Source organism: Strix uralensis, chromosome 17 (assembly GCF_047716275.1).
Source record: "Strix uralensis isolate ZFMK-TIS-50842 chromosome 17, bStrUra1, whole genome shotgun sequence".
In the NCBI taxonomy this organism is placed as follows: domain Eukaryota; kingdom Metazoa; phylum Chordata; class Aves; order Strigiformes; family Strigidae; genus Strix; species Strix uralensis.
In genome coordinates, this window is record NC_133988.1 from 402,816 (window position 1) to 425,168 (window position 22,353).

Genomic DNA, 22,353 nt, shown 5'->3' on the forward strand with positions numbered 1-22,353 from the left:
ACTCTTAGACTCCTCCAAGGAAGACACATGGAATATTTTTTAGTATTGGGGAAAGCTCTTACCTCCAAGATCCACACCACACTCCTCCCAGGCAGCTCCCAGTATCTTCCGACTCTGCTTTAGGGACCTGAGATCTCAGGTAGCAGCACTAGACTCCCCCAAGGAAGCTTCCTGGGTTGTCTTTTCTCCTGTAAAGAAAAAGGTTTGCTCCAGGACTCACCCAAGACTCCTCTCAGGCATGTCCTGGAGTACTTTGACCCCAGCTTTAAGGCAGGCCTAATCCTGGGTTGCAACCCCAGACTCCTCCAAGGAAGATACCCAGGATTTTTTTTCTCCTGTAAAGCAAGAGGTTTGCTCCAGAACCCACCCAAGACTCCTCTCAGGCATGTCCTGCAGTGCTTTGACCCCAGCTTTAAGGCAGGCCTAATCCTGGGTTGCAACCCCAGACTCCTCCAAGGAAGATACCCAGGATTTTTTTTCTCCTGTAAAGCAAGAGGTTTGCTCCAGAACCCACCCAAGACTCCTCTCAGGCATGTCCTGCAGTGCTTTGACCCCAGCTTTAAGGCAGGCCTAATCCTGGGTTTCAACCCCAGACTCCTCCAAGGAAGATACCCAGGATTTTTTTTCTCCTGTAAAGCAAGAGTTTTGCTCCAGAACCCACCCAACACTCCTCTCAGGCATGTCCTGCAGTGCTTTGACCCCAGCTTTAAGGCAGGCCCAATCCTGGGTTGCAACCCCAGACTCCTCCAAGGAAGATACCCAGGATTTTTTTTCTCCTGTAAAGCAAGAGGTTTGCTCCAGAACCCACCCAAGACTCCTCTCAGGCATGTCCTGCAGTGCTTTGACCCCAGCTTTAAGGCAGGCCTAATCCTGGGTTGCAACCCCAGACTCCTCCAAGGAAGATACCCGGGATTTTTTTTCTCCTGTAAAGCAAGAGTTTTCCTCCAGAACCCACCCAAGACTCCTCTCAGGCATGTCCTGCAGTGCTTTGACCCCAGCTTTAAGGCAGGCCTAATCCTGGGTTGCAACCCCAGACTCCTCCAAGGAAGATACCCGGGATTTTTTTTCTCCTGTAAAGCAAGAGGTTTGCTCCAGAACCCACCCAAGACTCCTCTCAGGCATGTCCTGCAGTGCTTTGACCCCAGCTTTAAGGCAGGCCTAATCCTGGGTTGCAACCCCAGACTCCTCCAAGGAAGATACCCAGGATTTTTTTTCTCCTGTAAAGCAAGAGGCTTGCTCCAGAACCCACCCAACACTCCTCTCAGGCATGTCCTGCAGTGCTTTGACCCCAGCTTTAAGGCAGGCCTAATCCTGAGCTGCAACCCCAGACTCCTCCAAGGAAGATACCCAAAAGGATTTTTTCCCTCAAAGGACGCTCTCTTCTCTGGCATCTGCCCAAGATTCCTCACAGACATGTCCCACACTGTCTTGAGCCCTGCTTCAGGGACCTGAGATCCCAGGTAAAACTCTTAGACTCCTCCAAGGAAGACACATGGAATATTTTTTAGTATTGGGGAAAGCTCTTACCTCCAAGATCCACACCACACTCCTCCCAGGCAGCTCCCAGTATCTTCCGACTCTGCTTTAGGGACCTGAGATCTCAGGTAGCAGCACTAGACTCCCCCAAGGAAGCTTCCTGGGTTGTCTTTTCTCCTGTAAAGAAAAAGGTTTGCTCCAGGACTCAGCCAAGACTCCTCTCAGGCATGTCCTGGAGTACTTTGACCCCAGCTTTAAGGCAGGCCTAATCCTGGGTTGCAACCCCAGACTCCTCCAAGGAAGATACCCAGGATTTTTTTTCTCCTGTAAAGCAAGAGGTTTGCTCCAGAACCCACCCAAGACTCCTCTCAGGCATGTCCTGCAGTGCTTTGACCCCAGCTTTAAGGCAGGCCTAATCCTGGGTTGCAACCCCAGACTCCTCCAAGGAAGATACCCAGGATTTTTTTTCTCCTGTAAAGCAAGAGGTTTGCTCCAGAACCCACCCAAGACTCCTCTCAGGCATGTCCTGCAGTGCTTTGACCCCAGCTTTAAGGCAGGCCTAATCCTGGGTTTCAACCCCAGACTCCTCCAAGGAAGATACCCAGGATTTTTTTTCTCCTGTAAAGCAAGAGGTTTGCTCCAGAACCCACCCAAGACTCCTCTCAGGCATGTCCTGCAGTGCTTTGACCCCAGCTTTAAGGCAGGCCTAATCCTGGGTTGCAACCCCAGACTCCTCCAAGGAAGATACCCGGGATTTTTTTTCTCCTGTAAAGCAAGAGTTTTCCTCCAGAACCCACCCAAGACTCCTCTCAGGCATGTCCTGCAGTGCTTTGACCCCAGCTTTAAGGCAGGCCTAATCCTGGGTTGCAACCCCAGACTCCTCCAAGGAAGATACCCGGGATTTTTTTTCTCCTGTAAAGCAAGAGGTTTGCTCCAGAACCCACCCAAGACTCCTCTCAGGCATGTCCTGCAGTGCTTTGACCCCAGCTTTAAGGCAGGCCTAATCCTGGGTTGCAACCCCAGACTCCTCCAAGGAAGATACCCAGGATTTTTTTTCTCCTGTAAAGCAAGAGGCTTGCTCCAGAACCCACCCAACACTCCTCTCAGGCATGTCCTGCAGTGCTTTGACCCCAGCTTTAAGGCAGGCCTAATCCTGAGCTGCAACCCCAGACTCCTCCAAGGAAGATACCCAAAAGGATTTTTTCCCTCAAAGGACGCTCTCTTCTCTGGCATCTGCCCAAGATTCCTCACAGACATGTCCCACACTGTCTTGAGCCCTGCTTCAGGGACCTGAGATCCCAGGTAAAACTCTTAGACTCCTCCAAGGAAGACACATGGAATATTTTTTAGTATTGGGGAAAGCTCTTACCTCCAAGATCCACACCACACTCCTCCCAGGCAGCTCCCAGTATCTTCCGACTCTGCTTTAGGGACCTGAGATCTCAGGTAGCAGCACTAGACTCCCCCAAGGAAGCTTCCTGGGTTGTCTTTTCTCCTGTAAAGAAAAAGGTTTGCTCCAGGACTCAGCCAAGACTCCTCTCAGGCATGTCCTGGAGTACTTTGACCCCAGCTTTAAGGCAGGCCTAATCCTGGGTTGCAACCCCAGACTCCTCCAAGGAAGATACCCAGGATTTTTTTTCTCCTGTAAAGCAAGAGGTTTGCTCCAGAACCCACCCAAGACTCCTCTCAGGCATGTCCTGCAGTGCTTTGACCCCAGCTTTAAGGCAGGCCTAATCCTGGGTTGCAACCCCAGACTCCTCCAAGGAAGATACCCAGGATTTTTTTTCTCCTGTAAAGCAAGAGGTTTGCTCCAGAACCCACCCAAGACTCCTCTCAGGCATGTCCTGCAGTGCTTTGACCCCAGCTTTAAGGCAGGCCTAATCCTGGGTTTCAACCCCAGACTCCTCCAAGGAAGATACCCAGGATTTTTTTTCTCCTGTAAAGCAAGAGTTTTGCTCCAGAACCCACCCAACACTCCTCTCAGGCATGTCCTGCAGTGCTTTGACCCCAGCTTTAAGGCAGGCCTAATCCTGGGTTGCAACCCCAGACTCCTCCAAGGAAGATACCCGGGATTTTTTTTCTCCTGTAAAGCAAGAGGTTTGCTCCAGAACCCACCCAAGACTCCTCTCAGGCATGTCCTGCAGTGCTTTGACCCCAGCTTTAAGGCAGGCCTAATCCTGGGTTGCAACCCCAGACTCCTCCAAGGAAGATACCCAGGATTTTTTTTCTCCTGTAAAGCAAGAGGCTTGCTCCAGAACCCACCCAACACTCCTCTCAGGCATGTCCTGCAGTGCTTTGACCCCAGCTTTAAGGCAGGCCTAATCCTGAGCTGCAACCCCAGACTCCTCCAAGGAAGATACCCAAAAGGATTTTTTCCCTCAAAGGACGCTCTCTTCTCTGGCATCTGCCCAAGATTCCTCACAGACATGTCCCACACTGTCTTGAGCCCTGCTTCAGGGACCTGAGATCCCAGGTAAAACTCTTAGACTCCTCCAAGGAAGACACATGGAATATTTTTTAGTATTGGGGAAAGCTCTTACCTCCAAGATCCACACCACACTCCTCCCAGGCAGCTCCCAGTATCTTCCGACTCTGCTTTAGGGACCTGAGATCTCAGGTAGCAGCACTAGACTCCCCCAAGGAAGCTTCCGGGGTTGTCTTTTCTCCTGTAAAGAAAAAGGTTTGCTCCAGAACCCACCCAAGACTCCTCTCAGGCATGTCCTGCAGTGCTTTGACCCCAGCTTTAAGGCAGGCCTAATCCTGGGTTGCAACCCCAGACTCCTCCAAGGAAGATACCCAGGATTTTTTTTCTCCTGTAAAGCAAGAGGTTTGCTCCAGAACCCACCCAAGACTCCTCTCAGGCATGTCCTGCAGTGCTTTGACCCCAGCTTTAAGGCAGGCCTAATCCTGGGTTGCAACCCCAGACTCCTCCAAGGAAGATACCCAGGATTTTTTTTCTCCTGTAAAGCAAGAGGTTTGCTCCAGAACCCACCCAAGACTCCTCTCAGGCATGTCCTGCAGTGCTTTGACCCCAGCTTTAAGGCAGGCCTAATCCTGGGTTGCAACCCCAGACTCCTCCAAGGAAGATACCCAGGATTTTTTTTCTCCTGTAAAGCAAGAGTTTTGCTCCAGAACCCACCCAAGACTCCTCTCAGGCATGTCCTGCAGTGCTTTGACCCCAGCTTTAAGGCAGGCCCAATCCTGGGTTGCAACCCCAGACTCCTCCAAGGAAGATACCCAGGATTTTTTTTCTCCTGTAAAGCAAGAGGTTTGCTCCAGAACCCACCCAAGACTCCTCTCAGGCATGTCCTGCAGTGCTTTGACCCCAGCTTTAAGGCAGGCCCAATCCTGGGTTGCAACCCCAGACTCCTCCAAGGAAGATACCCAGGATTTTTTTTCTCCTGTAAAGCAAGAGTTTTGCTCCAGAACCCACCGAAGACTCCTCTCAGGCATGTCCTGCAGTGCTTTGACCCCAGCTTTAAGGCAGGCCTAATCCTGGGTTGCAACCCCAGACTCCTCCAAGGAAGATACCCGGGATTTTTTTTCTCCTGTAAAGCAAGAGTTTTCCTCCAGAACCCACCCAAGACTCCTCTCAGGCATGTCCTGCAGTGCTTTGACCCCAGCTTTAAGGCAGGCCTAATCCTGGGTTGCAACCCCAGACTCCTCCAAGGAAGATACCCAGGATTTTTTTTCTCCTGTAAAGCAAGAGGTTTGCTCCAGAACCCACCCAAGACTCCTCTCAGGCATGTCCTGCAGTGCTTTGACCCCAGCTTTAAGGCAGGCCTAATCCTGGGTTGCAACCCCAGACTCCTCCAAGGAAGATACCCAGGATTTTTTTTCTCCTGTAAAGCAAGAGGCTTGCTCCAGAACCCACCCAACACTCCTCTCAGGCATGTCCTGCAGTGCTTTGACCCCAGCTTTAAGGCAGGTCTAATCCTGAGCTGCAACCCCAGACTCCTCCAAGGAAGATACCCAGGATTTTTTTTCTCCTGTAAAGCAAGAGGTTTGCTCCAGAACCCACCCAAGACTCCTCTCAGGCATGTCCTGCAGTGCTTTGACCCCAGCTTTAAGGCAGGCCTAATCCTGGGTTGCAACCCCAGACCCCTCCAAGGAAGATACCCAGGATTTTTTTTCTCCTGTAAAGCAAGAGGTTTGCTCCAGAACCCACCCAACACTCCTCTCAGGCATGTCCTGCAGTGCTTTGACCCCAGCTTTAAGGCAGGCCTAATCCTGGGTTGCAACCCCAGACTCCTCCAAGGAAGATACCCAGGATTTTTTTTCTCCTGTAAAGCAAGAGGCTTGCTCCAGAACCCACCCAAGACTCCTCTCAGGCATGTCCTGCAGTGCTTTGACCCCAGCTTTAAGGCAGGCCTAATCCTGAGTTGCAACCCCAGACTCCTCCAAGGTAGATACCCAGGATTTTTTTTCTCCTGTATAGCAAGAGGTTTGCTCCAGAACCCACCCAAGACTCCTCTCAGGCATGTCCTGCAGTGCTTTGACCCCAGCTTTAAGGCAGGCCTAATCCTGGGTTGCAACCCCAGACTCCTCCAAGGAAGATACCCAGGATTTTTTTTCTCCTGTAAAGCAAGAGGTTTGCTCCAGAACCCACCCAAGACTCCTCTCAGGCATGTCCTGCAGTGCTTTGACCCCAGCTTTAAGGCAGGCCTAATCCTGGGTTGCAACCCCAGACTCCTCCAAGGAAGATACCCAGGATTTTTTTTCTCCTGTAAAGCAAGAGGTTTGCTCCAGAACCCACCCAAGACTCCTCTCAGGCATGTCCTGCAGTGCTTTGACCCCAGCTTTAAGGCAGGCCTAATCCTGGGTTGCAACCCCAGACTCCTCCAAGGAAGATACCCAGGATTTTTTTTCTCCTGTAAAGCAAGAGGTTTGCTCCAGAACCCACCCAAGACTCCTCTCAGGCATGTCCTGCAGTGCTTTGACCCCAGCTTTAAGGCAGGCCCAATCCTGGGTTGCAACCCCAGACTCCTCCAAGGAAGATACCCAGGATTTTTTTTCTCCTGTAAAGCAAGAGGTTTGCTCCAGAACCCACCCAAGACTCCTCTCAGGCATGTCCTGCAGTGCTTTGACCCCAGCTTTAAGGCAGGCCTAATCCTGGGTTGCAACCCCAGACTCCTCCAAGGAAGATACCCAGGATTTTTTTTCTCCTGTAAAGCAAGAGGTTTGCTCCAGAACCCACCCAAGACTCCTCTCAGGCATGTCCTGGAGTACTTTGACCCCAGTTTTAAGGCAGGCCTAATCCTGGGTTGCAACCCCAGACTCCTCCAAGGAAGATACCCAGGATTTTTTTTCTCCTGTAAAGCAAGAGGTTTGCTCCAGAACCCACCCAAGACTCCTCTCAGGCATGTCCTGGAGTACTTTGACCCCAGTTTTAAGGCAGGCCTAATCCTGGGTTGCAACCCCAGACTCCTCCAAGGAAGATACCCAGGATTTTTTTTCTCCTGTAAAGCAAGAGGTTTGCTCCAGAACCCACCCAAGACTCCTCTCAGGCATGTCCTGCAGTGCTTTGACCCCAGCTTTAAGGCAGGCCCAATCCTGGGTTGCAACCCCAGACTCCTCCAAGGAAGATACCCAGGATTTTTTTTCTCCTGTAAAGCAAGAGGTTTGCTCCAGAACCCACCCAACACTCCTCTCAGGCATGTCCTGCAGTGCTTTGACCCCAGCTTTAAGGCAGGCCTAATCCTGGGTTGCAACCCCAGACTCCTCCAAGGAAGATACCCAGGATTTTTTTTCTCCTGTAAAGCAAGAGTTTTGCTCCAGAACCCACCCAAGACTCCTCTCAGGCATGTCCTGCAGTGCTTTGACCCCATCTTTAAGGCAGGCCCAATCCTGGGTTGCAACCCCAGACTCCTCCAAGGAAGATACCCAGGATTTTTTTTCTCCTGTAAAGCAAGAGGTTTGCTCCAGAACCCACCCAAGACTCCTCTCAGGCATGTCCTGCAGTGCTTTGACCCCAGCTTTAAGGCAGGCCTAATCCTGGGTTGCAACCCCAGACTCCTCCAAGGAAGATACCCAGGATTTTTTTTCTCCTGTAAAGCAAGAGGTTTGCTCCAGAACCCACCCAAGACTCCTCTCAGGCATGTCCTGCAGTGCTTTGACCCCAGCTTTAAGGCAGGCCTAATCCTGGGTTGCAACCCCAGACTCCTCCAAGGAAGATACCCAGGATTTTTTTTCTCCTGTAAAGCAAGAGGTTTGCTCCAGAACCCACCCAAGACTCCTCTCAGGCATGTCCTGCAGTGCTTTGACCCCAGCTTTAAGGCAGGCCTAATCCTGGGTTGCAACCCCAGACTCCTCCAAGGAAGATACCCAGGATTTTTTTTCTCCTGTAAAGCAAGAGTTTTGCTCCAGAACCCACCCAAGACTCCTCTCAGGCATGTCCTGCAGTGCTTTGACCCCAGCTTTAAGGCAGGCCTAATCCTGGGTTGCAACCCCAGACTCCTCCAAGGAAGATACCCAGGATTTTTTTTCTCCTGTAAAGCAAGAGGTTTGCTCCAGAACCCACCCAACACTCCTCTCAGGCATGTCCTGGAGTACTTGACCCCAGCTTTAAGGCAGGCCTAATCCTGGGTTGCAACCCCAGACTCCTCCAAGGAAGATACCCAGGATTTTTTTTCTCCTGTAAAGCAAGAGGTTTGCTCCAGAACCCACCCAACACTCCTCTCAGGCATGTCCTGCAGTGCTTTGACCCCAGCTTTAAGGCAGGCCCAATCCTGGGTTGCAACCCCAGACTCCTCCAAGGAAGATACCCAGGATTTTTTTTCTCCTGTAAAGCAAGAGGTTTGCTCCAGAACCCACCCAACACTCCTCTCAGGCATGTCCTGCAGTGCTTTGACCCCAGCTTTAAGGCAGGCCTAATCCTGGGTTGCAACCCCAGACTCCTCCAAGGAAGATACCCAGGATTTTTTTTCTCCTGTAAAGCAAGAGGTTTGCTCCAGAACCCACCCAACACTCCTCTCAGGCATGTCCTGCAGTGCTTTGACCCCAGCTTTAAGGCAGGCCTAATCCTGGGTTGCAACCCCAGACTCCTCCAAGGAAGATACCCAGGATTTTTTTTCTCCTGTAAAGCAAGAGTTTTGCTCCAGAACCCACCGAAGACTCCTCTCAGGCATGTCCTGCAGTGCTTTGACCCCAGCTTTAAGGCAGGCCTAATCCTGGGTTGCAACCCCAGACTCCTCCAAGGAAGATACCCAGGATTTTTTTTCTCCTGTAAAGCAAGAGGTTTGCTCCAGAACCCACCCAAGACTCCTCTCAGGCATGTCCTGCAGTGCTTTGACCCCAGCTTTAAGGCAGGCCTAATCCTGGGTTGCAACCCCAGACTCCTCCAAGGAAGATACCCAGGACTTTTTTTCTCCTGTAAAGCAAGAGGTTTGCTCCAGAACCCACCCAAGACTCCTCTCAGGCATGTCCTGCAGTGCTTTGACCCCAGCTTTAAGGCAGGCCTAATCCTGGGTTGCAACCCCAGACTCCTCCAAGGAAGATACCCAGGATTTTTTTTCTCCTGTAAAGCAAGAGTTTTGCTCCAGAACCCACCCAAGACTCCTCTCAGGCATGTCCTGCAGTGCTTTGACCCCAGCTTTAAGGCAGGCCCAATCCTGGGTTGCAACCCCAGACTCCTCCAAGGAAGATACCCAGGATTTTTTTTCTCCTGTAAAGCAAGAGGTTTGCTCCAGAACCCACCCAAGACTCCTCTCAGGCATGTCCTGCAGTGCTTTGACCCCAGCTTTAAGGCAGGCCCAATCCTGGGTTGCAACCCCAGACTCCTCCAAGGAAGATACCCAGGATTTTTTTTCTCCTGTAAAGCAAGAGGTTTGCTCCAGAACCCACCCAAGACTCCTCTCAGGCATGTCCTGCAGTGCTTTGACCCCAGCTTTAAGGCAGGCCTAATCCTGGGTTGCAACCCCAGACTCCTCCAAGGAAGATACCCAGGATTTTTTTTCTCCTGTAAAGCAAGAGGTTTGCTCCAGAACCCACCCAAGACTCCTCTCAGGCATGTCCTGGAGTACTTTGACCCCAGCTTTAAGGCAGGCCTAATCCTGGGTTGCAACCCCAGACTCCTCCAAGGAAGATACCCAGGATTTTTTTTCTCCTGTAAAGCAAGAGGTTTGCTCCAGAACCCACCCAAGACTCCTCTCAGGCATGTCCTGCAGTGCTTTGACCCCAGCTTTAAGGCAGGCCTAATCCTGGGTTGCAACCCCAGACTCCTCCAAGGAAGATACCCACGATTTTTTTTCTCCTGTAAAGCAAGAGGTTTGCTCCAGAACCCACCCAAGACTCCTCTCAGGCATGTCCTGCAGTGCTTTGACCCCAGCTTTAAGGCAGGCCTAATCCTGGGTTGCAACCCCAGACTCCTCCAAGGAAGATACCCAGGATTTTTTTTCTCCTGTAAAGCAAGAGGTTTGCTCCAGAACCCACCCAAGACTCCTCTCAGGCATGTCCTGGAGTACTTTGACCCCAACTTTAAGGCAGGCCTAATCCTGGGTTGCAACCCCAGACTCCTCCAAGGAAGATACCCAGGATTTTTTTTCTCCTGTAAAGCAAGAGGTTTGCTCCAGAACCCACCCAACACTCCTCTCAGGCATGTCCTGCAGTGCTTTGACCCCAGCTTTAAGGCAGGCCCAATCCTGGGTTGCAACCCCAGACTCCTCCAAGGAAGATACCCAGGATTTTTTTTCTCCTGTAAAGCAAGAGGTTTGCTCCAGAACCCACCCAAGACTCCTCTCAGGCATGTCCTGCAGTGCTTTGACCCCAGCTTTAAGGCAGGCCTAATCCTGGGTTGCAACCCCAGACTCCTCCAAGGAAGATACCCAGGATTTTTTTTCTCCTGTAAAGCAAGAGGTTTGCTCCAGAACCCACCCAAGACTCCTCTCAGGCATGTCCTGCAGTGCTCTGACCCCAGCTTTAAGGCAGGCCTAATCCTGGGTTGCAACCCCAGACTCCTCCAAGGAAGATACCCAGGATTTTTTTTCTCCTGTAAAGCAAGAGTTTTGCTCCAGAACCCACCCAACACTCCTCTCAGGCATGTCCTGCAGTGCTTTGACCCCAGCTTTAAGGCAGGCCCAATCCTGGGTTGCAACCCCAGACTCCTCCAAGGAAGATACCCAGGATTTTTTTTCTCCTGTAAAGCAAGAGGTTTGCTCCAGAACCCACCCAAGACTCCTCTCAGGCATGTCCTGCAGTGCTTTGACCCCAGCTTTAAGGCAGGCCTAATCCTGGGTTGCAACCCCAGACTCCTCCAATGAAGATACCCAGGATTTTTTTTCTCCTGTAAAGCAAGAGGTTTGCTCCAGAACCCACCCAACACTCCTCTCAGGCATTTCCTGCAGTGCTTTGACCCCAGCTTTAAGGCAGGCCTAATCCTGGGTTGCAACCCCAGACTCCTCCAAGGAAGATACCCAGGATTTTTTTTCTCCTGTAAAGCAAGAGGTTTGCTCCAGAACCCACCCAAGACTCCTCTCAGGCATGTCCTGCAGTGCTTTGACCCCAGCTTTAAGGCAGGCCTAATCCTGGGTTGCAACCCCAGACTCCTCCAAGGAAGATACCCAGGATTTTTTTTCTCCTGTAAAGCAAGAGGTTTGCTCCAGAACCCACCCAACACTCCTCTCAGGCATGTCCTGCAGTGCTTTGACCCCAGCTTTAAGGCAGGCCCAATCCTGGGTTGCAACCCCAGACTCCTCCAAGGAAGATACCCAGGATTTTTTTTCTCCTGTAAAGCAAGAGGTTTGCTCCAGAACCCACCCAAGACTCCTCTCAGGCATGTCCTGCAGTGCTTTGACCCCAGCTTTAAGGCAGGCCCAATCCTGGGTTGCAACCCCAGACTCCTCCAAGGAAGATACCCAGGATTTTTTTTCTCCTGTAAAGCAAGAGGTTTGCTCCAGAACCCACCCAAGACTCCTCTCAGGCATGTCCTGCAGTGCTTTGACCCCAGCTTTAAGGCAGGCCTAATCCTGGGTTGCAACCCCAGACTCCTCCAAGGAAGATACCCAGGATTTTTTTTCTCCTGTAAAGCAAGAGGTTTGCTCCAGAACCCACCCAACACTCCTCTCAGACATGTCCTGCAGTGTTTTGACCACAGCTTTAAGGCAGGCCTAATCCTGGGTTGCAACCCCAGACTCCTCCAAGGAAGATACCCAGGATTTTTTTTCTCCTGTAAAGCAAGAGGTTTGCTCCAGAACCCACCCAACACTCCTCTCAGGCATGTCCTGCAGTGCTTTGACCCCAGCTTTAAGGCAGGCCCAATCCTGGGTTGCAACCCCAGACTCCTCCAAGGAAGATACCCAGGATTTTTTTTCTCCTGTAAAGCAAGAGGTTTGCTCCAGAACCCACCCAAGACTCCTCTCAGGCATGTCCTGCAGTGCTTTGACCCCAGCTTTAAGGCAGGCCTAATCCTGGGTTGCAACCCCAGACTCCTCCAAGGAAGATACCCAGGATTTTTTTTCTCCTGTAAAGCAAGAGTTTTGCTCCAGAACCCACCCAACACTCCTCTCAGGCATGTCCTGCAGTGCTTTGACCCCAGCTTTAAGGCAGGCCTAATCCTGGGTTGCAACCCCAGACTCCTCCAAGGAAGATACCCAGGATTTTTTTTCTCCTGTAAAGCAAGAGGTTTGCTCCAGAACCCACCCAAGACTCCTCTCAGGCATTTCCTGCAGTGCTTTGACCCCAGCTTTAAGGCAGGCCTAATCCTGGGTTGCAACCCCAGACTCCTCCAAGGAAGATACCCAAAAGGATTTTTTCCCTCAAAGGACGCTCTCTTCTCTGGCATCTGCCCAAGATTCCTCACAGACATGTCCCACACTGTCTTGAGCCCTGCTTCAGGGACCTGAGATCCCAGGTAAAACTCTTAGACTCCTCCAAGGAAGACACATGGAATATTTTTTAGTATTGGGGAAAGCTCTTACCTCCAAGATCCACACCACACTCCTCCCAGGCAGCTCCCAGTATCTTCCGACTCTGCTTTAGGGACCTGAGATCTCAGGTAGCAGCACTAGACTCCCCCAAGGAAGCTTCCTGGGTTGTCTTTTCTCCTGTAAAGGAAAAGGTTTGCTCCAGAACCCACCCAAGACTCCTCTCAGGCATCTCCTGCAGTGCTTTGACCCCAGCTTTAAGGCAGGCCTAATCCTGGGTTGCAACCCCAGACTCCTCCAAGGAAGATACCCAGGATTTTTTTTCTCCTGTAAAGCAAGAGGTTTGCTCCAGAACCCACCCAACACTCCTCTCAGGCATGTCCTGCAGTGCTTTGACCCCAGCTTTAAGGCAGGCCTAATCCTGGGTTGCAACCCCAGACTCCTCCAAGGAAGATACCCAGGATTTTTTTTCTCCTGTAAAGCAAGAGTTTTGCTCCAGAACCCACCCAAGACTCCTCTCAGGCATGTCCTGCAGTGCTTTGACCCCAGCTTTAAGGCAGGCCTAATCCTGGGTTGCAACCCCAGACTCCTCCAAGGAAGATACCCAGGATTTTTTTTCTCCTGTAAAGCAAGAGGTTTGCTCCAGAACCTACCCAACACTCCTCTCAGGCATGTCCTGCAGTGCTTTGACCCCAGCTTTAAGGCAGGCCTAATCCTGGGTTGCAACCCCAGACTCCTCCAAGGAAGATACCCAGGATTTTTTTTCTCCTGTAAAGCAAGAGGCTTGCTCCAGAACCCACCCAAGACTCCTCTCAGGCATGTCCTGCAGTGCTTTGACCCCAGCTTTAAGGCAGGCCTAATCCTGAGTTGCAACCCCAGACTCCTCCAAGGAAGATACCCAGGATTTTTTTTCTCCTGTAAAGCAAGAGGTTTGCTCCAGAACCCACCCAAGACTCCTCTCAGGCATGTCCTGCAGTGCTTTGACCCCAGCTTTAAGGCAGGCCTAATCCTGGGTTGCAACCCCAGACTCCTCCAAGGAAGATACCCAGGATTTTTTTTCTCCTGTAAAGCAAGAGGTTTGCTCCAGAACCCACCCAAGACTCCTCTCAGGCATGTCCTGCAGTGTTTTGACCCCAGCTTTAAGGCAGGCCTAATCCTGGGTTGCAACCCCAGACTCCTCCAAGGAAGATACCCAGGATTTTTTTTCTCCTGTAAAGCAAGAGGTTTGCTCCAGAACCCACCCAAGACTCCTCTCAGGCATGTCCTGCAGTGCTTTGACCCCAGCTTTAAGGCAGGCCTAATCCTGGGTTGCAACCCCAGACTCCTCCAAGGAAGATACCCAGGATTTTTTTTCTCCTGTAAAGCAAGAGGTTTGCTCCAGAACCCACCGAAGACTCCTCTCAGGCATGTCCTGCAGTGCTTTGACCCCAGCTTTAAGGCAGGCCTAATCCTGGGTTGCAACCCCAGACTCCTCCAAGGAAGATACCCGGGATTTTTTTTCTCCTGTAAAGCAAGAGTTTTCCTCCAGAACCCACCCAAGACTCCTCTCAGGCATGTCCTGCAGTGCTTTGACCCCAGCTTTAAGGCAGGCCTAATCCTGGGTTGCAACCCCAGACTCCTCCAAGGAAGATACCCAGGATTTTTTTTCTCCTGTAAAGCAAGAGGTTTGCTCCAGAACCCACCCAAGACTCCTCTCAGGCATGTCCTGCAGTGCTTTGACCCCAGCTTTAAGGCAGGCCTAATCCTGGGTTGCAACCCCAGACTCCTCCAAGGAAGATACCCAGGATTTTTTTTCTCCTGTAAAGCAAGAGGTTTGCTCCAGAACCCACCCAACACTCCTCTCAGGCATGTCCTGCAGTGCTTTGACCCCAGCTTTAAGGCAGGCCTAATCCTGGGTTGCAACCCCAGACTCCTCCAAGGAAGATACCCAGGATTTTTTTTCTCCTGTAAAGCAAGAGTTTTGCTCCAGAACCCACCCAAGACTCCTCTCAGGCATGTCCTGCAGTGCTTTGACCCCAGCTTTAAGGCAGGCCTAATCCTGGGTTGCAACCCCAGACTCCTCCAAGGAAGCTACCCAGGATTTTTTTTCTCCTGTAAAGCAAGAGGTTTCCTCCAGAACCCACCCAACACTCCTCTCAGGCATGTCCTGCAGTGCTTTGACCCCAGCTTTAAGGCAGGCCTAATCCTGGGTTGCAACCCCAGACTCCTCCAAGGAAGATACCCAGGATTTTTTTTCTCCTGTAAAGCAAGAGGTTTGCTCCAGAACCCACCCAAGACTCCTCTCAGGCATGTCCTGCAGTGCTTTGACCCCAGCTTTAAGGCAGGCCCAATCCTGGGTTGCAACCCCAGACTCCTCCAAGGAAGATACCCAGGATTTTTTTTCTCCTGTAAAGCAAGAGGTTTGCTCCAGAACCCACCCAAGACTCCTCTCAGGCATGTCCTGCAGTGTTTTGACCCCAGCTTTAAGGCAGGCCTAATCCTGGGTTGCAACCCCAGACTCCTCCAAGGAAGATACCCAGGATTTTTTTTCTCCTGTAAAGCAAGAGGTTTGCTCCAGAACCCACCCAAGACTCCTCTCAGGCATGTCCTGCAGTGCTTTGACCCCAGCTTTAAGGCAGGCCTAATCCTGGGTTGCAACCCCAGACTCCTCCAAGGAAGATACCCAGGATTTTTTTTCTCCTGTAAAGCAAGAGGTTTGCTCCAGAACCCACCGAAGACTCCTCTCAGGCATGTCCTGCAGTGCTTTGACCCCAGCTTTAAGGCAGGCCTAATCCTGGGTTGCAACCCCAGACTCCTCCAAGGAAGATACCCGGGATTTTTTTTCTCCTGTAAAGCAAGAGTTTTCCTCCAGAACCCACCCAAGACTCCTCTCAGGCATGTCCTGCAGTGCTTTGACCCCAGCTTTAAGGCAGGCCTAATCCTGGGTTGCAACCCCAGACTCCTCCAAGGAAGATACCCAGGATTTTTTTTCTCCTGTAAAGCAAGAGGTTTGCTCCAGAACCCACCCAAGACTCCTCTCAGGCATGTCCTGCAGTGCTTTGACCCCAGCTTTAAGGCAGGCCTAATCCTGGGTTGCAACCCCAGACTCCTCCAAGGAAGATACCCAGGATTTTTTTTCTCCTGTAAAGCAAGAGGCTTGCTCCAGAACCCACCCAACACTCCTCTCAGGCATGTCCTGCAGTGCTTTGACCCCAGCTTTAAGGCAGGTCTAATCCTGAGCTGCAACCCCAGACTCCTCCAAGGAAGATACCCAGGATTTTTTTTCTCCTGTAAAGCAAGAGGTTTGCTCCAGAACCCACCCAAGACTCCTCTCAGGCATGTCCTGCAGTGCTTTGACCCCAGCTTTAAGGCAGGCCTAATCCTGGGTTGCAACCCCAGACCCCTCCAAGGAAGATACCCAGGATTTTTTTTCTCCTGTAAAGCAAGAGGTTTGCTCCAGAACCCACCCAACACTCCTCTCAGGCATGTCCTGCAGTGCTTTGACCCCAGCTTTAAGGCAGGCCTAATCCTGGGTTGCAACCCCAGACTCCTCCAAGGAAGATACCCAGGATTTTTTTTCTCCTGTAAAGCAAGAGTTTTGCTCCAGAACCCACCCAAGACTCCTCTCAGGCATGTCCTGCAGTGCTTTGACCCCAGCTTTAAGGCAGGCCTAATCCTGGGTTGCAACCCCAGACTCCTCCAAGGAAGCTACCCAGGATTTTTTTTCTCCTGTAAAGCAAGAGGTTTCCTCCAGAACCCACCCAACACTCCTCTCAGGCATGTCCTGCAGTGCTTTGACCCCAGCTTTAAGGCAGGCCTAATCCTGGGTTGCAACCCCAGACTCCTCCAAGGAAGATACCCAGGATTTTTTTTCTCCTGTAAAGCAAGAGGTTTGCTCCAGAACCCACCCAAGACTCCTCTCAGGCATGTCCTGCAGTGCTTTGACCCCAGCTTTAAGGCAGGCCCAATCCTGGGTTGCAACCCCAGACTCCTCCAAGGAAGATACCCAGGATTTTTTTTCTCCTGTAAAGCAAGAGGCTTGCTCCAGAACCCACCCAACACTCCTCTCAGGCATGTCCTGCAGTGCTTTGACCCCAGCTTTAAGGCAGGCCTAATCCTGAGTTGCAACCCCAGACTCCTCCAAGGAAGATACCCAGGATTTTTTTTCTCCTGTAAAGCAAGAGGTTTGCTCCAGAACCCACCCAAGACTCCTCTCAGGCATGTCCTGCAGTGCTTTGACCCCAGCTTTAAGGCAGGCCTAATCCTGGGTTGCAACCCCAGACTCCTCCAAGGAAGATACCCAGGATTTTTTTTCTCCTGTAAAGCAAGAGGTTTGCTCCAGAACCCACCCAAGACTCCTCTCAGGCATGTCCTGCAGTGCTTTGACCCCAGCTTTAAGGCAGGCCTAATCCTGGGTTGCAACCCCAGACTCCTCCAAGGAAGATACCCAGGATTTTTTTTCTCCTGTAAAGCAAGAGGTTTGCTCCAGAACCCACCCAAGACTCCTCTCAGGCATGTCCTGCAGTGTTTTGACCCCAGCTTTAAGGCAGGCCTAATCCTGGGTTGCAACCCCAGACTCCTCCAAGGAAGATACCCAGGATTTTTTTTCTCCTGTAAAGCAAGAGGTTTGCTCCAGAACCCACCCAAGACTCCTCTCAGGCATGTCCTGCAGTGCTTTGACCCCAGCTTTAAGGCAGGCCTAATCCTGGGTTGCAACCCCAGACTCCTCCAAGGAAGATACCCAGGATTTTTTTTCTCCTGTAAAGCAAGAGGTTTGCTCCAGAACCCACCGAAGACTCCTCTCAGGCATGTCCTGCAGTGCTTTGACCCCAGCTTTAAGGCAGGCCTAATCCTGGGTTGCAACCCCAGACTCCTCCAAGGAAGATACCCGGGATTTTTTTTCTCCTGTAAAGCAAGAGTTTTCCTCCAGAACCCACCCAAGACTCCTCTCAGGCATGTCCTGCAGTGCTTTGACCCCAGCTTTAAGGCAGGCCTAATCCTGGGTTGCAACCCCAGACTCCTCCAAGGAAGATACCCAGGATTTTTTTTCTCCTGTAAAGCAAGAGGTTTGCTCCAGAACCCACCCAAGACTCCTCTCAGGCATGTCCTGCAGTGCTTTGACCCCAGCTTTAAGGCAGGCCTAATCCTGGGTTGCAACCCCAGACTCCTCCAAGGAAGATACCCAGGATTTTTTTTCTCCTGTAAAGCAAGAGGCTTGCTCCAGAACCCACCCAACACTCCTCTCAGGCATGTCCTGCAGTGCTTTGACCCCAGCTTTAAGGCAGGTCTAATCCTGAGCTGCAACCCCAGACTCCTCCAAGGAAGATACCCAGGATTTTTTTTCTCCTGTAAAGCAAGAGGTTTGCTCCAGAACCCACCCAAGACTCCTCTCAGGCATGTCCTGCAGTGCTTTGACCCCAGCTTTAAGGCAGGCCTAATCCTGGGTTGCAACCCCAGACCCCTCCAAGGAAGATACCCAGGATTTTTTTTCTCCTGTAAAGCAAGAGGTTTGCTCCAGAACCCACCCAACACTCCTCTCAGGCATGTCCTGCAGTGCTTTGACCCCAGCTTTAAGGCAGGCCTAATCCTGGGTTGCAACCCCAGACTCCTCCAAGGAAGATACCCAGGATTTTTTTTCTCCTGTAAAGCAAGAGTTTTGCTCCAGAACCCACCCAAGACTCCTCTCAGGCATGTCCTGCAGTGCTTTGACCCCAGCTTTAAGGCAGGCCTAATCCTGGGTTGCAACCCCAGACTCCTCCAAGGAAGCTACCCAGGATTTTTTTTCTCCTGTAAAGCAAGAGGTTTCCTCCAGAACCCACCCAACACTCCTCTCAGGCATGTCCTGCAGTGCTTTGACCCCAGCTTTAAGGCAGGCCTAATCCTGGGTTGCAACCCCAGACTCCTCCAAGGAAGATACCCAGGATTTTTTTTCTCCTGTAAAGCAAGAGGTTTGCTCCAGAACCCACCCAAGACTCCTCTCAGGCATGTCCTGCAGTGCTTTGACCCCAGCTTTAAGGCAGGCCCAATCCTGGGTTGCAACCCCAGACTCCTCCAAGGAAGATACCCAGGATTTTTTTTCTCCTGTAAAGCAAGAGGCTTGCTCCAGAACCCACCCAACACTCCTCTCAGGCATGTCCTGCAGTGCTTTGACCCCAGCTTTAAGGCAGGCCTAATCCTGAGTTGCAACCCCAGACTCCTCCAAGGAAGATACCCAGGATTTTTTTTCTCCTGTAAAGCAAGAGGTTTGCTCCAGAACCCACCCAAGACTCCTCTCAGGCATGTCCTGCAGTGCTTTGACCCCAGCTTTAAGGCAGGCCTAATCCTGGGTTGCAACCCCAGACTCCTCCAAGGAAGATACCCAGGATTTTTTTTCTCCTGTAAAGCAAGAGGTTTGCTCCAGAACCCACCCAAGACTCCTCTCAGGCATGTCCTGCAGTGCTTTGACCCCAGCTTTAAGGCAGGCCTAATCCTGGGTTGCAACCCCAGACTCCTCCAAGGAAGATACCCAGGATTTTTTTTCTCCTGTAAAGCAAGAGGTTTGCTCCAGAACCCACCCAAGACTCCTCTCAGGCATGTCCTGCAGTGCTTTGACCCCAGCTTTAAGGCAGGCCCAATCCTGGGTTGCAACCCCAGACTCCTCCAAGGAAGATACCCAGGATTTTTTTTCTCCTGTAAAGCAAGAGGTTTGCTCCAGAACCCACCCAAGACTCCTCTCAGGCATGTCCTGCAGTGCTTTGACCCCAGCTTTAAGGCAGGCCTAATCCTGGGTTGCAACCCCAGACTCCTCCAAGGAAGATACCCAGGATTTTTTTTCTCCTGTAAAGCAAGAGGTTTGCTCCAGAACCCACCCAAGACTCCTCTCAGGCATGTCCTGCAGTGCTTTGACCCCAGCTTTAAGGCAGGCCTAATCCTGGGTTGCAACCCCAGACTCCTCCAAGGAAGCTACCCAGGATTTTTTTTCTCCTGTAAAGCAAGAGGTTTGCTCCAGAACCCACCCAAGACTCCTCTCAGGCATGTCCTGGAGTACTTTGACCCCAGCTTTAAGGCAGGCCTAATCCTGGGTTGCAACCCCAGACTCCTCCAAGGAAGATACCCAGGATTTTTTTTCTCCTGTAAAGCAAGAGGTTTGCTCCAGAACCCACCCAAGACTCCTCTCAGGCATGTCCTGCAGTGCTTTGACCCCAGCTTTAAGGCAGGCCTAATCCTGGGTTGCAACCCCAGACTCCTCCAAGGAAGATACCCAGGATTTTTTTTCTCCTGTAAAGCAAGAGGTTTGCTCCAGAACCCACCCAAGACTCCTCTCAGGCATGTCCTGCAGTGCTTTGACCCCAGCTTTAAGGCAGGCCCAATCCTGGGTTGCAACCCCAGACTCCTCCAAGGAAGATACCCAGGATTTTTTTTCTCCTGTAAAGCAAGAGGTTTGCTCCAGAACCCACCCAAGACTCCTCTCAGGCATGTCCTGCAGTGCTTTGACCCCAGCTTTAAGGCAGGCCTAATCCTGGGTTGCAACCCCAGACTCCTCCAAGGAAGATACCCAGGATTTTTTTTCTCCTGTAAAGCAAGAGGTTTGCTCCAGAACCCACCCAAGACTCCTCTCAGGCATTTCCTGCAGTGCTTTGACCCCAGCTTTAAGGCAGGCCTAATCCTGGGTTGCAACCCCAGACTCCTCCAAGGAAGATACCCAGGATTTTTTTTCTCCTGTAAAGCAAGAGGTTTGCTCCAGAACCCACCCAACACTCCTCTCAGGCATGTCCTGCAGTGCTTTGACCCCAGCTTTAAGGCAGGCCCAATCCTGGGTTGCAACCCCAGACTCCTCCAAGGAAGCTACCCAGGATTTTTTTTCTCCTGTAAAGCAAGAGGTTTGCTCCAGAACCCACCCAAGACTCCTCTCAGGCATGTCCTGCAGTGCTTTGACCCCAGCTTTAAGGCAGGCCCAATCCTGGGTTGCAACCCCAGACTCCTCCAAGGAAGCTACCCAGGATTTTTTTTCTCCTGTAAAGCAAGAGGTTTGCTCCAGAACCCACCCAAGACTCCTCTCAGGCATGTCCTGCAGTGCTTTGACCCCAGCTTTAAGGCAGGCCCAATCCTGGGTTGCAACCCCACACTCCTCCAAGGAAGATACCCAGGATTTTTTTTCTCCTGTAAAGCAAGAGGTTTGCTCCAGAACCCACCCAAGACTCCTCTCAGGCATGTCCTGCAGTGTTTTGACCCCAGCTTTAAGGCAGGCCCAATCCTGGGTTGCAACCCCAGACTCCTCCAAGGAAGATACCCAGGATTTTTTTTCTCCTGTAAAGCAAGAGGTTTGCTCCAGAACCCACCCAAGACTCCTCTCAGGCATGTCCTGCAGTGCTTTGACCCCAGCTTTAAGGCAGGCCTAATCCTGGGTTGCAACCCCAGACTCCTCCAAGGAAGATACCCAGGATTTTTTTTCTCCTGTAAAGCAAGAGCTTTGCTCCAGAACCCACCCAAGACTCCTCTCAGGCATGTCCTGCAGTGCTTTGACCCCAGCTTTAAGGCAGGCCTAATCCTGGGTTGCAACCCCAGACTCCTCCAAGGAAGATACCCAGGATTTTTTTTCTCCTGTAAAGCAAGAGTTTTGCTCCAGAACCCACCCAAGACTCCTCTCAGGCATGTCCTGCAGTGCTTTGACCCCAGCTTTAAGGCAGGCCTAATCCTGGGTTGCAACCCCAGACTCCTCCAAGGAAGATACCCAGGATTTTTTTTCTCCTGTAAAGCAAGAGGTTTGCTCCAGAACCCACCCAACACTCCTCTCAGGCATGTCCTGCAGTGCTTTGACCCCAGCTTTAAGGCAGGCCTAATCCTGGGTTGCAACCCCAGACTCCTCCAAGGAAGATACCCAGGATTTTTTTTCTCCTGTAAAGCAAGAGGTTTGCTCCAGAACCCACCCAAGACTCCTCTCAGGCATCTCCTGCAGTGCTTTGACCCCAGCTTTAAGGCAGGCCTAATCCTGGGTTGCAACCCCAGACTCCTCCAAGGAAGATACCCAGGATTTTTTTTCTCCTGTAAAGCAAGAGTTTTGCTCCAGAACCCACCCAAGACTCCTCTCAGGCATGTCCTGCAGTGCTTTGACCCCAGCTTTAAGGCAGGCCTAATCCTGGGTTGCAACCCCAGACTCCTCCAAGGAAGATACCCAGGATTTTTTTTCTCCTGTAAAGCAAGAGGTTTGCTCCAGAACCCACCCAACACTCCTCTCAGGCATGTCCTGCAGTGCTTTGACCCCAGCTTTAAGGCAGGCCTAATCCTGGGTTGCAACCCCAGACTCCTCCAAGGAAGATACCCAGGATTTTTTTTCTCCTGTAAAGCAAGAGGTTTGCTCCAGAACCCACCCAAGACTCCTCTCAGGCATGTCCTGCAGTGCTTTGACCCCAGCTTTAAGGCAGGCCTAATCCTGGGTTGCAACCCCAGACTCCTCCAAGGAAGATACCCAAAAGGATTTTTTCCCTCAAAGGACGCTCTCTTCTCTGGCATCTGCCCAAGATTCCTCACAGACATGTCCCACACTGTCTTGAGCCCTGCTTCAGGGACCTGAGATCCCAGGTAAAACTCTTAGACTCCTCCAAGGAAGACACATGGAATATTTTTTAGTATTGGGGAAAGCTCTTACCTCCAAGATCCACACCACACTCCTCCCAGGCAGCTCCCAGTATCTTCCGACTCAGCTTTAGGGACCTGAGATCTCAGGTAGCAGCACTAGACTCCCCCAAGGAAGCTTCCTGGGTTGTCTTTTCTCCTGTAAAGGAAAAGGATTGCTCCAGGACTCACCCAACACTCCTCTCAGGCATGTCCTGGAGTATATTCACCCCAGCTTTAAGGCAGGCCTAATCCTGGGTTGCAACCCCAGACTCCTCCAAGGAAGATACCCAGGATTTTTTTTCTCCTGTAAAGCAAGAGGTTTGCTCCAGAACCCACCCAAGACTCCTCTCAGGCATGTCCTGCAGTGCTTTGACCCCAGCTTTAAGGCAGGCCCAATCCTGGGTTGCAACCCCAGACTCCTCCAAGGAAGATACCCAGGATTTTT